The sequence below is a fragment of the Trachypithecus francoisi genome, unplaced genomic scaffold, assembly GCF_009764315.1.
Source record: "Trachypithecus francoisi isolate TF-2019V2 unplaced genomic scaffold, Tfra_2.0 Lachesis_group5, whole genome shotgun sequence".
Lineage (NCBI taxonomy): Eukaryota > Metazoa > Chordata > Mammalia > Primates > Cercopithecidae > Trachypithecus > Trachypithecus francoisi.
Genome location: NW_022681470.1, coordinates 127,722,573 through 127,737,613, shown reverse-complemented (window position 1 = coordinate 127,737,613; position 15,041 = coordinate 127,722,573). Strand labels below are relative to the sequence as shown.

General features: G+C 40.1%; 1 long non-coding RNA gene across 2 annotated transcripts in view; it reads right to left on the bottom strand.

Moving 5' to 3' along the window:
• Positions 1-3,879: 3,879 nt before the first annotated feature.
• LOC117074797 overlaps positions 3,880-15,041 on the bottom strand; it is a 60,471-nt gene continuing 49,309 nt past the window's right edge. For both annotated transcript variants that reach the window (XR_004433712.1, XR_004433711.1), the window contains exons 3-4: positions 7,537-7,755; positions 3,880-4,097 (exon numbers count right to left, since the gene is read on the bottom strand). This is a non-coding gene — a long non-coding RNA (uncharacterized LOC117074797). The remainder of the gene's footprint in view (positions 4,098-7,536; positions 7,756-15,041) is intronic.

The following is a 15,041-nucleotide window of genomic DNA, read 5'->3' as shown; positions in this document are numbered from 1 at the left end:
TCCACCTCTTCCTCTTCTTCTTTCCCTCTTCTTTCCTTCTCCTCTTCCTCCTCCTCCTCCACAGGCATGCACCACTGTGCCTGGCTAATTTAATTTTTTTTTTTTTTTGTAGAGATGGGGGTCTCGCTATATTGCCCAGGCTGGTGGCAAACTCCTGGGCTCAAACAATCCTCCTGCCTTGGCCTCTCAGAGTGCTAGGATTACAGGCATGAGCTACCACACCGGGCCCAATACTTCTAAATTATTGGCTGGAATACTCCTATAGAAAGAAACATTCCCTCCTCTACCATTTGGTTACCCTGAGGTTCAATTTATATGGCAAATGTAGATTCCTTTTCTTTACTTTCCTGTTTTCAGAATAATGAGTTGGTTACCCTGTATCATACAAAGGTGAACAATGGTGTTTATTTATCTTTTTTGAACATCATTATAAACTTGTGAATTTCCAACAGAATTCACGTGGATTTCCGTCCTTTTTAGTTATTCTTATTCATATTCACATTGTCCCATTTGTGGCCAGTGAGAACCTTGACAAGTTGACTTCTGAGTCCTGTTGACATGACCCCAGGGATCTTTGACACTTCCCTCACTATCTGGTATATCATGTTTCAGTCTCATCATGTGCAATTCCTCCTCTGGACCATCCATTTCTGAAAGAAACCCTGGTTCCATTTGGTGGGAAACATAATTTAGAGACTACAAACCGGTACTAGGGGCATGGACTGCATTTGACTAGTCTTGTTTCTTAATCAGAGATAGAAAACAGATTTAAGATAAGAAAATGTATCATTAAGTTAACACTAATATATTTTATTCAATTTAAAATTATAGAATTTTTACTAATTAAAATTTTATATTTGCATCTCTTTTATAGTGAAGAATCTTGGTTTCTATCAACATTAGCCTAATTACTTATTTACTCTATCCTATAATATATATATAGTGAATAGTGTCAGAATAATAATACCAATATTATTACCAGCAATCTGATTACTAAAATCATGGAGTCTTTTTTTTTTTTTTTTTTTTGCTAACCAAACCAGCAGCAGCAGTGAAATGGAGTTATATTTGCCTTAGGATAATCTGGTTCTAACGCTTGTTGCAGCCCTGGTTTTAGCCACTACTCACACCTCCTACTGGGTTCCCAGCCACCTGCCAGTTCTGGCTCCTCCAACACAACCCACTTCTCTAGGATCAGGGATTTTCCCTGCTGTCCACTTTTCTCCAACCCTTCTTTGCTCAGCTGAATCCTACTCATCCGGCAGTTTAATACTCAGGTAGTGTTTCTCGAGGGAAGCCTTTCTGAAGGTAGCACCTGCCCTGCTGTTGTTCTCATGAAACCATTATACAATCACCATGTTTAATTATCAATTCCTTCACAACATATAGGCTCTTGGAGAAAGGAGGGTGTCTGTCTTTGTTATTGAAAGCCTCAGGCTTTGGTATGGGGTCATGGTAGGAGCTCAATTTTCTGATACTGATCTCAGGTTCTGATATCTTGGCCAACATCAGAAAAAGCAGTTAAGGAGGATGGGAGGAGGCAAGATGGGAGGAGGAGTGGTGAAGGCAAACAGCTGAGTTTCTAACAGTCAGAGTTTATTGTCTAAAACTTTGAGGGAGAAATGAAGGTGCTGAGTTTTAGGCAATTCACTTTTGCATAGGAAGCATGGTGAAGAGAGGCCACCTAATGGTTAACAAAATCATTAGAGTAGCAACAACTTCTAATTGAAAGATGCCATTCCTGAGGTCCAGTGACTTGGCCCTGGCCAAGTCATTCATTAATTCCTTTGCTCACAGCTGTTTATTGAGCTGTGCTCTATGCCAGGCACTTTTCGGCAGTGGAGAATAGGGTAGAGAACAAAAGGAAACTCCTAACCTCATGCAGCTTACATTCTAGTGAGAATGACAGGTACCAACTAATAAACAAATATAGGATGAGTCGGTGGACATAAGTAAAATGAAGAAAAATAAAGCATGGCAAGGGGATAGTGAATGATGAGTAGGGCTATTTGGGTACTGGGATCAGAGAAGGCCCCTCTTTGAGGGAAACTTGTTTGAAGAAGAAAGTGAGCCATGCAGATACCTAGGGGAAAGGTGTTCCAGGGTAGCATTAGTCATGTTGACAGAATGTCATTAGAAATCTGAGCCTCTTCCTTCAGCGCTTTTAAGTAATTGCTTAGTGCGTTGTTCAGGAAATGAGAACAAACTTACCAATGCACGTACTCCTGGACATTCTGCTAAAAGATTTTACAGCAAGGGAATGGCATGTGGCAGCTGCAATACCCACCTCCAGCCCAGCAGGGCCTCTCATGTCCACCTCCTTCCTCCTCCCCCAATCCCAGGATGGGAACAACCTGACCCCAGTGCTTCATTTACAATTTGGGACCAGCTAATCCTAGGTGACTCCGGTTCCTGTTGCCCTTGGCCTCCACCCAAAAGGTAAACCCCTCAGGACATGTCTTTTCATTCTCAACCCCACATTGTTTCCAACCTCCTTCCCACTGACCTCATCCCCCACTGCTCCTGGAATTCCCTCCCACCCTCAGGGCCTGCTTAAGGTAGACAACACCCAAACCTCAGCCTTTTCTCCTGTTCCCTTAGAGGACTCCTCTGTGGCCTTCCTTTGCCACCTTTTTCATGGAAGGCTGCTCATTTTTCCACATCCTGTGGGGACTCAGAGGCGATCAGCATTGTCCTAGGTCCCCCAATACTTTGCTCATCTCTCCTCTGTACAAACGATCTTTGATTCTTATGCCATCTATCTCTTCCTTTTGCTTTTCCTACCAAGTCCTGGTTATCCCAAAATAGTGACTGAGGAATTGACTCGTAATGTTCTTTCCACTCCCAACTCTTACCATCACTTGGTATGTCTACGCTGGGCTGATGATTCTCTTTTTTTTTTTTTATATATATATATTTTTTATTATACTTTAAGTTCTAGGGTACATGTGCATAACGTGCAGGTTTGTTACATATGTATACTTATGCCATGTTGGTGTGCTGCACCCATCAACTCGTCAGCACCCATCAATTCATCATTTATATCATGTATAACTCCCCAATGCAATCCTCCCTCCTCCCCCCTCCCCATGATAGGCCCCGGTGTGTGATGTTCCCCTTCCCGAGTCCAAGTGATCTCATTGTTCAGTTCCCACCTATGAGTGAGAACATGCGGTGTTTGGTTTTTCTTCTTGTGATAGTTTGCTAAGAATGATGGTTTCCAGCTGCATCCATGTCCCTACAAAGGACGCAAACTCATCCTTTTTTATGGCTGCATAGTATTCCATGGTGTATATGTGCCACATTTTCTTAATCCAGTCTGTCACAGATGGACATTTGGGTTGATTCCAAGTCTTTGCTATTGTGAATAGTGCCGCAATAAACTATGTGTGCATGTGTCTTTGTAGTAGAATATTTATAATCCTTTGGGTATATACCCAGTAGTGGGATGGCTGGGTCATATGGTACATTTAGTTCTAGATCCTTGAGGAATTGCCATACTGTTTTCCATAATGGTTGAACTAGTTTAACCCCACAGTGTAAAAGTGTTCCTATTTCTCCACATCCTCTCCACACCTGTTGTTTCCTGACTTCTTAATGATTGCCATTCTAACTGGTGTGAGATGGTATCTTATTGTGGTTTTGATTTGCATTTCTCTGATGGCCAGTGATGATGAGCATTTTTTCATGTGTCTGTTGGCTGTATGAATGTCTTCTTTTGAGAAATGTCTGTTCATATCCTTTCCCCACTTTTTGATGGGGTTGTTTGTTTTTTTCTTGTATATTTGTTTGAGTTCTTTGTAGATTCTGGATATTAGCCCTTTGTCAGATGAGTAGGTTGCAAAAATTTTCTCCCATTCTGTAGGTTGCCTGTTCACTCTGATGGTAGTTTCTTTTGCTGTGCAAAAGCTCTTTAGTTTAATTAGATCCCATTTGTCGATTTTGGCTTTTGCTGCCGTTGCTTTTGGTGTTGATGATTCTCTTAAAACTCTTCTCTCACATTTCCTTGGCTTCTTCAAACACAATGACATTCATCTGCTCTCTGCTCTGGCCATCCAAAGCAATCAAGTGGCCCAAAGCACAAGCAAGCACAGAGACTGGAAAAGAAAATGGAGATGGTAAACAGGAAGCAAAGAGGAAAGAAAAAAAAAAAAAAAAAAACAAGATGGAGGAGCCAGGATTTTCTTTGCAGAAAGCGCTAGAAGCTCAAAACTCCATTTTGGGGGTGGGTTTGCCATGCATTGTGGATGGTTTCATTTGGTTTAAAATCTTTTTTGATCTGGACAGAAATTAGGGTATTCTGGTTAATAATACATTTTGTTAAAAGTGACCATAAAATACATTACTAAATTTAAGAAGAAGAATAAAATACATCCAAACCTCACTGATAACCATTTAACCATTATTTGCTAAATAACATCCCTTGCATTTACAAGTACTTTCACACATTTTATTTCATTTTAATCTCAAAACAGCTTGTCCTGATTCCCCCTATGATTCTGCAATTATTTGGCTCATTGTTCAGAAATCTAGACCTCAGTGCCCTGGGTCAAGTGGAGTTGGCTTGACCAAAAGGGACTCTGGAACCCCAGGGGAGGGCCAGTAGGAAAAGAGTAGCCAACATGTGTAGAGCTGTGGAGTGGAGGAGATTGCTCAGTTCTCTAAGGTCCAGCTGATTAAAGCACCTGCCCCTAGTCCACTTGGCCTATGCCAGGAGTCAGCAAACTTTCTTGGAGAGGCAGAAAATAAGACAATACAAAAGAAACAACTATGGCTATGTTCCAGTAAAACTCTATGGACACTGAAATTTGAATTTCATGTCATTTTCAAACATGAAATAATATTCTTCTTTTGATTTTTTTTCAACCATTTACAAATATAAAAATCACTTTTAGCTCATGGACCACATGGCCAATAAACTGGATTTGATACACAGGCCATAATTTGCTGACCCTCAGTGTGTGCCAGAACAGCCATAAAGGAACTGGGCAGCTGGTCCTCTGTTCATTAGTCCATTAATATTACCATCAATTAATATTGATAATGCCCATCATTTTGAACAGTTACTCTGTTAAATACTATGCAAATGCTTTACATATTTATCATCATTTAATCTTCGTACAATTGAGCAAGTTATTACACAAGCCCCACTTTACAGATGATGAAAACAGGGTCCTGGGAGGATAACCTGCCTGAGGCCACACAACTAGTAAGGTTAGGAGATCCTTGCCTATCTACAAAGCCCATGTTCTCAGCCATTATAATGCCTCCCATGCTGGCTCTGCATCATAGGCATACATTTTGGGTTCTCAAATCCTCCTCTGTCTACTTTTCTATCTCTTCCTGCTGTTTGGCTTTTTAGATTCTTTCTTTTACCTTCTCCATGTTCCCCACTTTAAGATTTATCTTCTCCCAAGCTCAACAACTGTTCAAGTTAGGAACCTGGAATCGTATCTCTTCAACTTTATCTAGGTCCTTGGGTTTGGGTCATCATGACTTGAGCTAGGATAAGGTGTCTTTCTTGGGGCAAACAGGAGCTGCTGGAACCAAAAGGTGGGTTTTGCCCAAAGCCCTTACTGAGTGTGAAAGCCAGGGAAACCCAGATGAATGTGAAGTCTAAAGGATGGGAGAAGGATCCAGAAGAGAGGACATTTCAGAAGTCAGGATGTGGACAGAACGGGAATGGAGAGAAAAGGAAGCAAAATTAACTCTGAATGATTTCCCTGGATGGAGCAGACCACACCAAGGCTGTCCTTTAATCATGGTCAGCTCTGAGGGGCCCTGGGTAGGTAGGCCTGGCTAGAAGGTAAGTGGTCAGAGCACACAGGCTCATCTTGGGGTGTCCCTCCTGTGAGCAGCAGTGTTCCTGGGGACCACTTGGCATCTTCAGCTTTGCCCCATTTTTTATTTTAGCCCTAGAGGAGAATACCCCACATGAGTGCAAATGAAACCATCCAAGTACTGTAGAAAACTGGGGCTCAGTCCTGGCATGGCTAATCTCTAAGGGACATCTTCAGCAGTGCTGATACTAAGTGGGGCACTATGGTTCCAGAGAAGTCAGTTCATTTTGAGGCCAGTCCCGAGACAGTAGAGTCCAGTCCCAGGTAGAGAGGCCTAGAGAGGTTGTAGAAAGAGCCCAACAGAGAAAATGGAGTACATTAGGAAATACAATCTGAGTGTTCATAAGGACGGAGCAAACACAGTGGAGGATAAGGAAGGCCAGGCACCTCTGGGGTCAGCAAGAGGAACTCCAGGTCTTGCCAGCTGGAAAAGATAAAACCCCAAAATGCTGCTAGGCTTGGGAAGCAATGATAACCTCAGGGCAGGACATTCTTTCTTAAATAATAACTCTAAATCACAAGCCTTGAAGGATAGTATAAGATTGATGGATTTAACTACATGAAGCTTAAGAACATCTGTTCATGAAAAGAATCAGGAAGAAGTGAGAAGATAAGCCACAGACTGGGAGGAGATATTTTCAACAGATACAACCAACAAAGAATTAGTATCCAGAATATATAAATAATGCCTACAAATCAATCCTATAAAAATGTACTCTATAAAAATGGACAAAGCATACAAACATGCATTTCAGAAGGAAAAAAACATGAACTGGCAAAATCTAAGAATGACATTATCAGAGGATGTGGAGCCTCCCTTTGGTAGAAGTATAGACTTGCTCAACCACTTGGGTAAACAATTTAGTATTAGAAAGTTGAAATTGTGAATACCTATCAACGAGAGAGAATTCTACTCCTCCATATAAACCCTAAACTAGGATTTTTCAACCTCAGCACTATTGACATGTTGGACCAGCTAATGGTTTTAGGGGGCTTTCCTGTAGGATATTTAGCAGCATCCATAGTCTCTACCTGCTAGATGTCAGTATCAATGCTTCCTACCCCAGTCATGAAAACAAAAAATGTGCAGGACATTTGCTAAATGCCTCTGACATTGCTAAAAATCACCCTGGTTGATAATTCTTGCCCTAGGCTCATGTGCAAAGTTCTATAAGAATGTTCAGATCAGCTGTACAAAATAGCAAAAGGCATAAATATATAGAAAAAAAGGGTTAGAAACATATGGAAAAAGCACAAACATTCAACAAAATAACAGACAACTAAATTGTAGCAAATAATTGCAATGAAATATTATACAATTCTAAAAATGAACTCCAGAAATATAAGTGACTCATAAATGTTGAGGGAACAAAGTTGTAGAAAAACATTCAGTATGGATGTTTCTATAAAGTGTAAAACATGCAAAATTAAATAGCATATTGCCTAGGAGTACATACATATGTGTTGTGGTGGATTGCACTTCCCCAAAATGGCTACAACAACATTTCTGGTCCCATCTCTCTTCCAGAACCTTACCACCCTCCCATCAAGGAGAGTGTAGCCAGTATCTCCTCCCCTTGAACCCAGGTGGGACTTTGGGACTGCTTCAATTAATAGACACTATGTGATTTCTGAGGCTAGGTCACAAAAGGCAAGTTTTGCTCTCTTGCCTGGTTTTCTATCTTGGGATGTTTACCCTTAGAACTCATCCACCATTTTGTGAGGAAGTCCAGGCCACATGGAGATGCCAATGTGGAGACAAACCAAGGCCCCAGGGCCTCAACCCAGCATTAACAGCCAGCCAGCAGTGAGTCATCTTAGAAGTGGATCCAACAGCCTTCAGTTGAGCAGCATGGCTGATGCTGTATGAAGTGGTGATGAGTTTTCCCTACAGAATCCTGCCCAAATAATGGATCTGTAAAGAAAGAAAGAAAAAAAAGATTGACACCACTAAATTTTGGGGCATTTTGTTATGCAATAGGTATCCAGAATAGATAGTAAAATATCTAATGAACAGTAAGGGAATAAACATAAAATTTAAGATTATGGTTATTGATGAGGGGAGGACAGGGAATGTGATGGAGCAGGATCAAGTGGGGGAACTGCCTGCCCCAGAATGTCCTAATTTGGTGGCAGAGCCTACTCAGAAGGTTAAGAGGAGTAAAACCACAGACCTTTCCTACTCCTAAGCACCAGCAGTGCTGAGGGTGAGCAGTTCTCCCAGCACGAAAGAGCCAGAGAAAAACCCAAGAGCCAAAGGGGAAGAAAGTGTCCTGATTAGACAGAGTTGCCTAGTCAGGCACAGACTATCCTTTCTGTGCAGGCTGGAGCTTCTCTAATGGGCTTGATGAAGACCGCGCAGCCAATGCTCTCCTTAGGCAATGCTCTTGCTTGTTTAATCAACACTTAGAGTTACCTGTTGACATTTTGGAAACAAAATCAAGAGCCTTTGACAGGACAAAGCGAGCATTGTGACATTAGGAATATTGAGAATTGGTTCTCAACAGTGGATGAACACTGGGCGCTTATCTTCCAGAGAGGAGGTCTTTGTGTGCAGACTTGGCTCTAGGCAAGATTGTGGTGTTAGAAAACTTTGACGTTGGTGCTCCCTGTATGAGCTTCCCTTATTCCTGTTGAGAATTCCAAGTTATAAGGATCCAGTGTTGGTCAGGCAGTGAACATAGCAAATTCAAGGGATTAAGGATAGTTCTGCTCCATCCTGGGGATTCCCAAAAGGGCCAGCTTAGAAGGGAAGGGCTAGAACTGGGCAGTTGGGCCATTCTGGGAGTTGGGGCATATCATTCATTGCAGTCAGTAGAGAGCTGAAGGTGCCCTTCAAACAAGAAACAGCAACCTGATGGTCTCCCCGAGAGAGAGAGGATTAAAAAAGAAACCCCACAATGCAGCTTTCTATAGCAAGTACTTTGGAAACGCCAAATGAAGGGTAGGCTACTATAATTTTCCATAGTAGAATCTGGGCCTATTTTTTCTAAGGTGGAAAACCTCAAAGTCAAATGCTTGTGAGACATAAAATGTAATGAGTTAAGTGGTAACAGTGAGTGGTGGGGACTGTGGCAAACAGAGAAGGTAGGCTCTTACCTAGGGAGCCACCACTACTCAGCTGCAGCTCACTGCTGTTAGGAGGAAAGCTTGGCCTAGATTTATCCAATCCTATGATTGTGAAGAGAAGCCAGAAATTCAGATACTTATGTAAGAATTCACAATTTTTAAAATAATGTGCTAGCTATACCAAACATGTCTGTGAACCATATTTGGATGTATACAAAAAGATCTAGCTACATCACAGGATTGTGAAGAGGATAAAATGAGATGGAATAGAACCAACAATAATTAACTAGTGAATATGTATCATTAATGCTTTTAAGAAAAACCCACAGACATAATACAAAACAGGTCAGGGTCTGGTGACAGGTTGTACTTTCCAAAGATGGCTGCAATAACATCTCCCATCCGCATGCTATTTTTATAAGGTAACCATGACACTTTTTCTATCAAATGGTGGAGGTTACTTTTCCTCCCCTGAATCTGAGTGGGACTTTATGAATTCCTGAAACAACAGTATAGTGGAAATCATACGATGTGACTTCCAAAGCTAGTAAGTCATAGAAGTGTCATGCATTTCTGCCTTACTCCCTGGGAATGCTCACACCTGTAACCCAGCCTCAATACTATGAGGGAGCCCAAGGCCCCTGTGGAGTGGAGAGGCCCATGTTGAGAGGAACCAAAGCACCCAGCTCACACACTTAGCTGGGTTCTTAGCCAACAGCTAGCTCTAACTGGCCAGCGATGTGAGTAAACTATCTCGAAAGTGGGTCCTCCAGCTCCCATTTAAGCAGCTCCAGCTGAAACTATGAAGAGCAGAGACAAAGTCATTCCTGCTCAGTCTTGCCTAAATTACAGATTTATAATCAAAATAAATGAATGTCATTGTTTTAAGTCACTAAGCTTTGGAGTGACTTTTTACACAGAAATGTTGAATTTGTAGCCAGAGGCACTACTGGAAGGGCAAAGAAAGGCCCAAGATCAATTCCGAACCTCCAAAAGCACAGATACCAAAATTTTTAAGTTAAAAGGAAAAGGTATTTTATTTCCAGGTTTCCAAGGCTGAGAGAGAACTCATTGAGACAAATAGCAGGGGGAAATGGACAATCTGAAGCTTAATTTGAACCTGACATCAGGCTGAGGAAGGAGTGGTAACCCTTCCATAGCTGAATGTAGCATTGCTCCAAACTCTCTTTAAGTGTGAAGACTAAACATTTTAGTTGATCATCTGGGCCAGTGTTCCTCCAACTGTGATTTTTCACACTGTCCCCTGCAGCCAACTGTCAGAATGGGCCCTGGGAAGCTGCATTTTTCAGTCACTTTCCAGATGATTCTTTTGCACCTAAGAATCACTGATTGTTTCTAAGTTTAGAGATCTATACTTCACACATCTTCCATGTAACCCTTTAAGACATTTTTCCTGCAGTTTATTTCTTAAAGAAATGCTCATAATTTAACATTTAAGCCGTCCGCGTCTTGTCAGGGGAGGAAGCAGGGTTTCATTTCTCAGCTGACAGAGGACCTGTGTCCCCAATGACTGGATATAGTGGGCTTGGCATTAAGCTTGAAGGAATGGAGGAAAAGGGGCATCTGAGACAGATGGCGGGTAAAAAGAGGAATAATCATTTAGTTATGCTCTGATCTTTGTTAATTTCTTTTATTCTGCTGGTTTTGGGTTTGGTTTGTTCTTGTTTCTCTAGTTCCTTGGGGTGTGACATTAGATTGTCTATTTGTGCCCTTTCAAACTTTTTGATGTAGGGATTTAATGCTATGAACTTTCCTCTTAGCACCACTTTTGCTGTATCCCAAAGGTTTTGATAAGTTGTGTCACTAATATCATTCAGCTCAAAGAATTTTAAAATTTCCATCTTGATTTCATTGTTAACTCAAAGATCAATAAAGGGCAGATTATTTAATTTCCATGTATCTGCATTGTTTTGAGAGTTCCTTTTGGAGTTTATTTCCAGTTTTATTCCACTGTGGTCTGAGAAGATACTTGATATGATTTCAATTTTCTTAAATGTATTGAGACTTGTTTTGTGGCCTATCACATGGTCTATCTTGGAGAATGTTCTACGTGCTGATGAGAAGAATACATATTCTTCAGTTGTTCAGTAGAATGTTCTGTAAATATCTGTTAAGTCCATTTGTTCTAGGGTATAGTTTAAATCCATTGTTTCTTTGTTGATGTTCTGTCTTAATGACCTGTCTAGTGCTGTCAGTGGAGTATTGAAGTCCCTCACTATTATTGTGTTGTCATCTATGTCATTTCTTAGGTCTAGTAGTAATTATTTTACAAATTTGGGAGCTCCAGTGTTAGGTGCATATATATTTAGGAATGTAATATCTTCCTGTTGGACTAATCCTTTTATCATTATATAATGTCCTTCTTTGTCTTTTTTTACTGTTGTTGCTTTAAAGTCTGTTTTGTCTGATATAAGAATAGCTACTCCTGCTTGCTTGCTCTTGGTTTCCATTTGCGTGGAATGTCTTTTTCCACCTCTTTAAGTTTATGTGAGTCCTTATGTGTTAGGTGAGTCTCTTGAAGTCAGTAGATCCTTGGTTGCTGAATTTTTATCCATTCTGCCATTCTGCATCTTTTAAGTGGAGCTTTTAGAACTTTTCCATTCAACATTAGTATTGAGATGTGAGGTACTGTTCTATTCATGTTAGTTAGTGCCTAAATACCCAGTTATTTTTCATTGCGTTATTGTTTTATAGGCCCTGTGAGATTTATGCTTTAAGGAGCTTCTATTTCAGTGTATTGTGAGGTTTTGTTCCAAGACTTAGAACTCCTGTTAGCATTTCTTATGGTAGTGGTTTGGTAGTGGCAAATTCTCTCAGCATTTGTTTGTCTGAAAAAAGACTTTATCTTTCCTTCAGGTATGAAGCTTAGTTTTGCTGGATATAAAATTCTTGGCTGACAATTATTTTGTTTAAGGAGGCTAAAGATTAGACCCCAATCCCACTGGTTTGTAAGGTTTCCGTTGAGAAATCTGCTGTTAATCTGAGTTGACTGTGGGGACAGGAGCCTCTTCTGGCTGGCAGAGATAGACCATTGCCACTCCCTGTTCAAATATTCCTATAACTTCATTTTTTGGGCACTGTTTGGGCATCCTTAATCCACACCAAGTCACTGCTCAGTCCCAACTACCACCTAGAGTCCCACTGAGTCCTGCTTTCCTTTCAGTAGTAGAAAGAATTTAGGCTGCAAGAACTTAGGCTAAAAGTTAGAGAATATGTGATTTTAGTAAAAATAACAGCAGCAAATATTATTAAAATATTCCCTGCCTCCCTCCCTCCCTTTATTTTTTCTTCTACTATCTTTCTCTCTTTTTTGAGAAATGATCTCACTGTCACTCAGGCTAGAGTGGAGTGGTGCGATCCTAGCTCACTATAACCTCTAACTCCTAGCCTCAAGCAATTCTCCTGTCTCAGCCTCCCAAGTAGCTGGGACTACTAAAAATTAGCACCCAGCTAATTAAAAAAACATGTAAAATTGTTGGCCAGGCTGGTCTCTAACTCGTGGCCTCAAGCGATCCTCCCTCCTGGGCCTCCCAAAGTGTTGGGATTACAGGCACAAGCCACTACACCCAACCTATTAAAACACTGTCTTTTGGTGTAAGAGGAAATGCTCATCAGCAAAGAAAGACACTGAATCTAACATGTAAAGACCTATTATATGCAGGGTTCTTTGCTAAGCCCTCCCTCTGGGGGAAAGCAATGGCCCTTTGTGGGAGCCAAAAACCTTAAAAATGTTATAATCAAGTTGCAAGAATATGTATGTAGTAACATTCCACATCCACAAAAATTGTATGCACAGATACATATTAGTATATTTATTAGATAATCTGGAAGATTCTAATCACCATGGCTGTAACTTGGGGTGGGGTAGAAAGACCAAATAATAAGAAATTTGAAGAGAACAGGTCTCATTTGTTTAGAATGGTAGGGCATGCAGGATCAAATCAGAATTCCGAAATGTCCTTAGGCTATTGTTCACCCCTACATGAAGTGCCATCATCTGGTTTTCCAGTGAAGATGCAGAGGCTCCTATTTTTCCTTCTGGAATGCCAAAGCCCCTTGTTTTATGCTAATGTCTCCTCATTAGCATAGGGAGAAATAAGATCAGGATTGCAATTAGGATTATTTCCTTAGGAGAGATTCTTTAGGGGCAATGATCTATTGCATGGTCAATCATACTGGTGAGGGACCTTGAGGAGTCAGGTGGAAGAATATCCAGCTTGATGTCTTTTGTAAGTCTTGGGACTTTAGGGCTAAACAAAAGTTAATGGGAAGCCCTTCCCCATTTGGTCAGAAGTAGAGGAGGGACTGTGTGGGACAAAATGGGCCATAGAAGACTGCCTTTACTTACATTCTATGGCTATTAGTTCAAATTGATGAACTAACATAATTTTAGCTGGAATTCTATTTTTTCTATGATATTTGCAATTTCTGCAGCATTTATAACATTTGTAACAGAAATATTAAAATAATAAACAATACGGTGAACAACTGAGAGGTTCATTTAGCTAAAGACAATGAAGAAAAGAAATAACATATTATAGAAAAAACCCTGAACATACCTTTTGATAGTTTGTGCTTAATAGAATAATCATCCTTCTCCCTTTGCTTATATATGTACTTTATGATATATTTGAGTGGATTTATCCAGAACTGTAATTAACTGATGATTTATAATATCTAATTACTTAACTTACCATTCATTTTCTGCTGGGAGTACAACTTGAAGAGGGTTGAGTTCCAATTGCCAAAAATATTTGATTATCAGTGTCCTCATTATTCTATGGGTTATTCTGTCCTAAAGGTAGCTTTCCTATGAATCCAGTAGTGCACCAAATGGCAGTATAATTTAAATCAAATACTGTCTGCTTTCAAGTAAGATCTAAAACACTTACAGTCTTATTTGTCTTCACTTCCAAACAAAAATATCCATTTCCTATATATTATTTTGAATAGGGGTAAAAATTAGGAACCATGTTTCCATGATCTCAGGATTCCAGATGTTTTGGGGACAGAACCACTTTCTGAATTTGTTTGCAATCTAAAACTGAAATTGGATTCCAAATATTATTATTTAGTATGGTTCCATCAACTGCCCTTTGGGAGAACATGGGTATTATTAAAAATGATCCCTATTTCTGCTAGCTGTACTGCATTATATTTCTGGTTACTGCCTATGTGGGTTGCTGAAGCTCTAAGAGTACAGGCTGTGTACCCTGGTAGCAATTTTCCAGGAAGAAGAGGGCCCATATGTTTTCCATAAATGTATACCTTGTGCTTCTGCATCCAAAATGACTGGCCATGTTTTAGAGGCCACTTCTGCTTCCATTTGGATTAGCACGGTCAATAACCTTGTTGAGTCTGACCCCATGCATTTTCTGATTGTTGGGCTTTGGCATAGTCCCTTGTTAGCTGGGCAGTTTGATTCACCCATTTAGCAATAGCATCATTATCTTTCCATGCAGCTTCTCAACCCTCACTTTCCTTTTAAAAGAGTATGCTTTTTATTCTACCTAGGTTGGTAACTATCAACTTTTCTTGTAAATGTCTTTCTTCATTAAATACATTCTCAACTTGTCTTAATGTCCCAGGTCCTGCCTCTATTGCATTTAAGGCTCTTTTTACAATTTAGTTTTTTTGGAAAAGAAGTTTAGTTAAGCTTTGTTAATAATGGAGTATATCTCCTTTTAGTAAAGTTGGTTCATACAAACTGCCATTCACTTTCATAGGTCAACCTGTAATTATCTCATGGAATAATTGATGTATTATTCCAGAAGGAGCTGCTCTTAGATTAAGCAAAACCAGTAGAAGAGCCTTGAGCCAAGAAATAGGAAAAGCTTTCGATAATTTTCTCGCTGGGTTTTATTTTTGATATGTTCATTCCACCAATCAGAAGACTGGGCATGGGATGTACAATAAAAATATTGGAAAATAGGCCAGATTATACAAATTGAGTGAATTATCTATTCAGTGAAATGAGTTCCCTATTTCTATGTAATTTGGAAAGAATTCCTCAAAAGGAAATCATCCATTCCAACAAACATTTTCCTACTGCTTACACTGTGGCTTTTTCTCAAGGAAATTCTTCAACACAATGAGAGAACATATAAATCA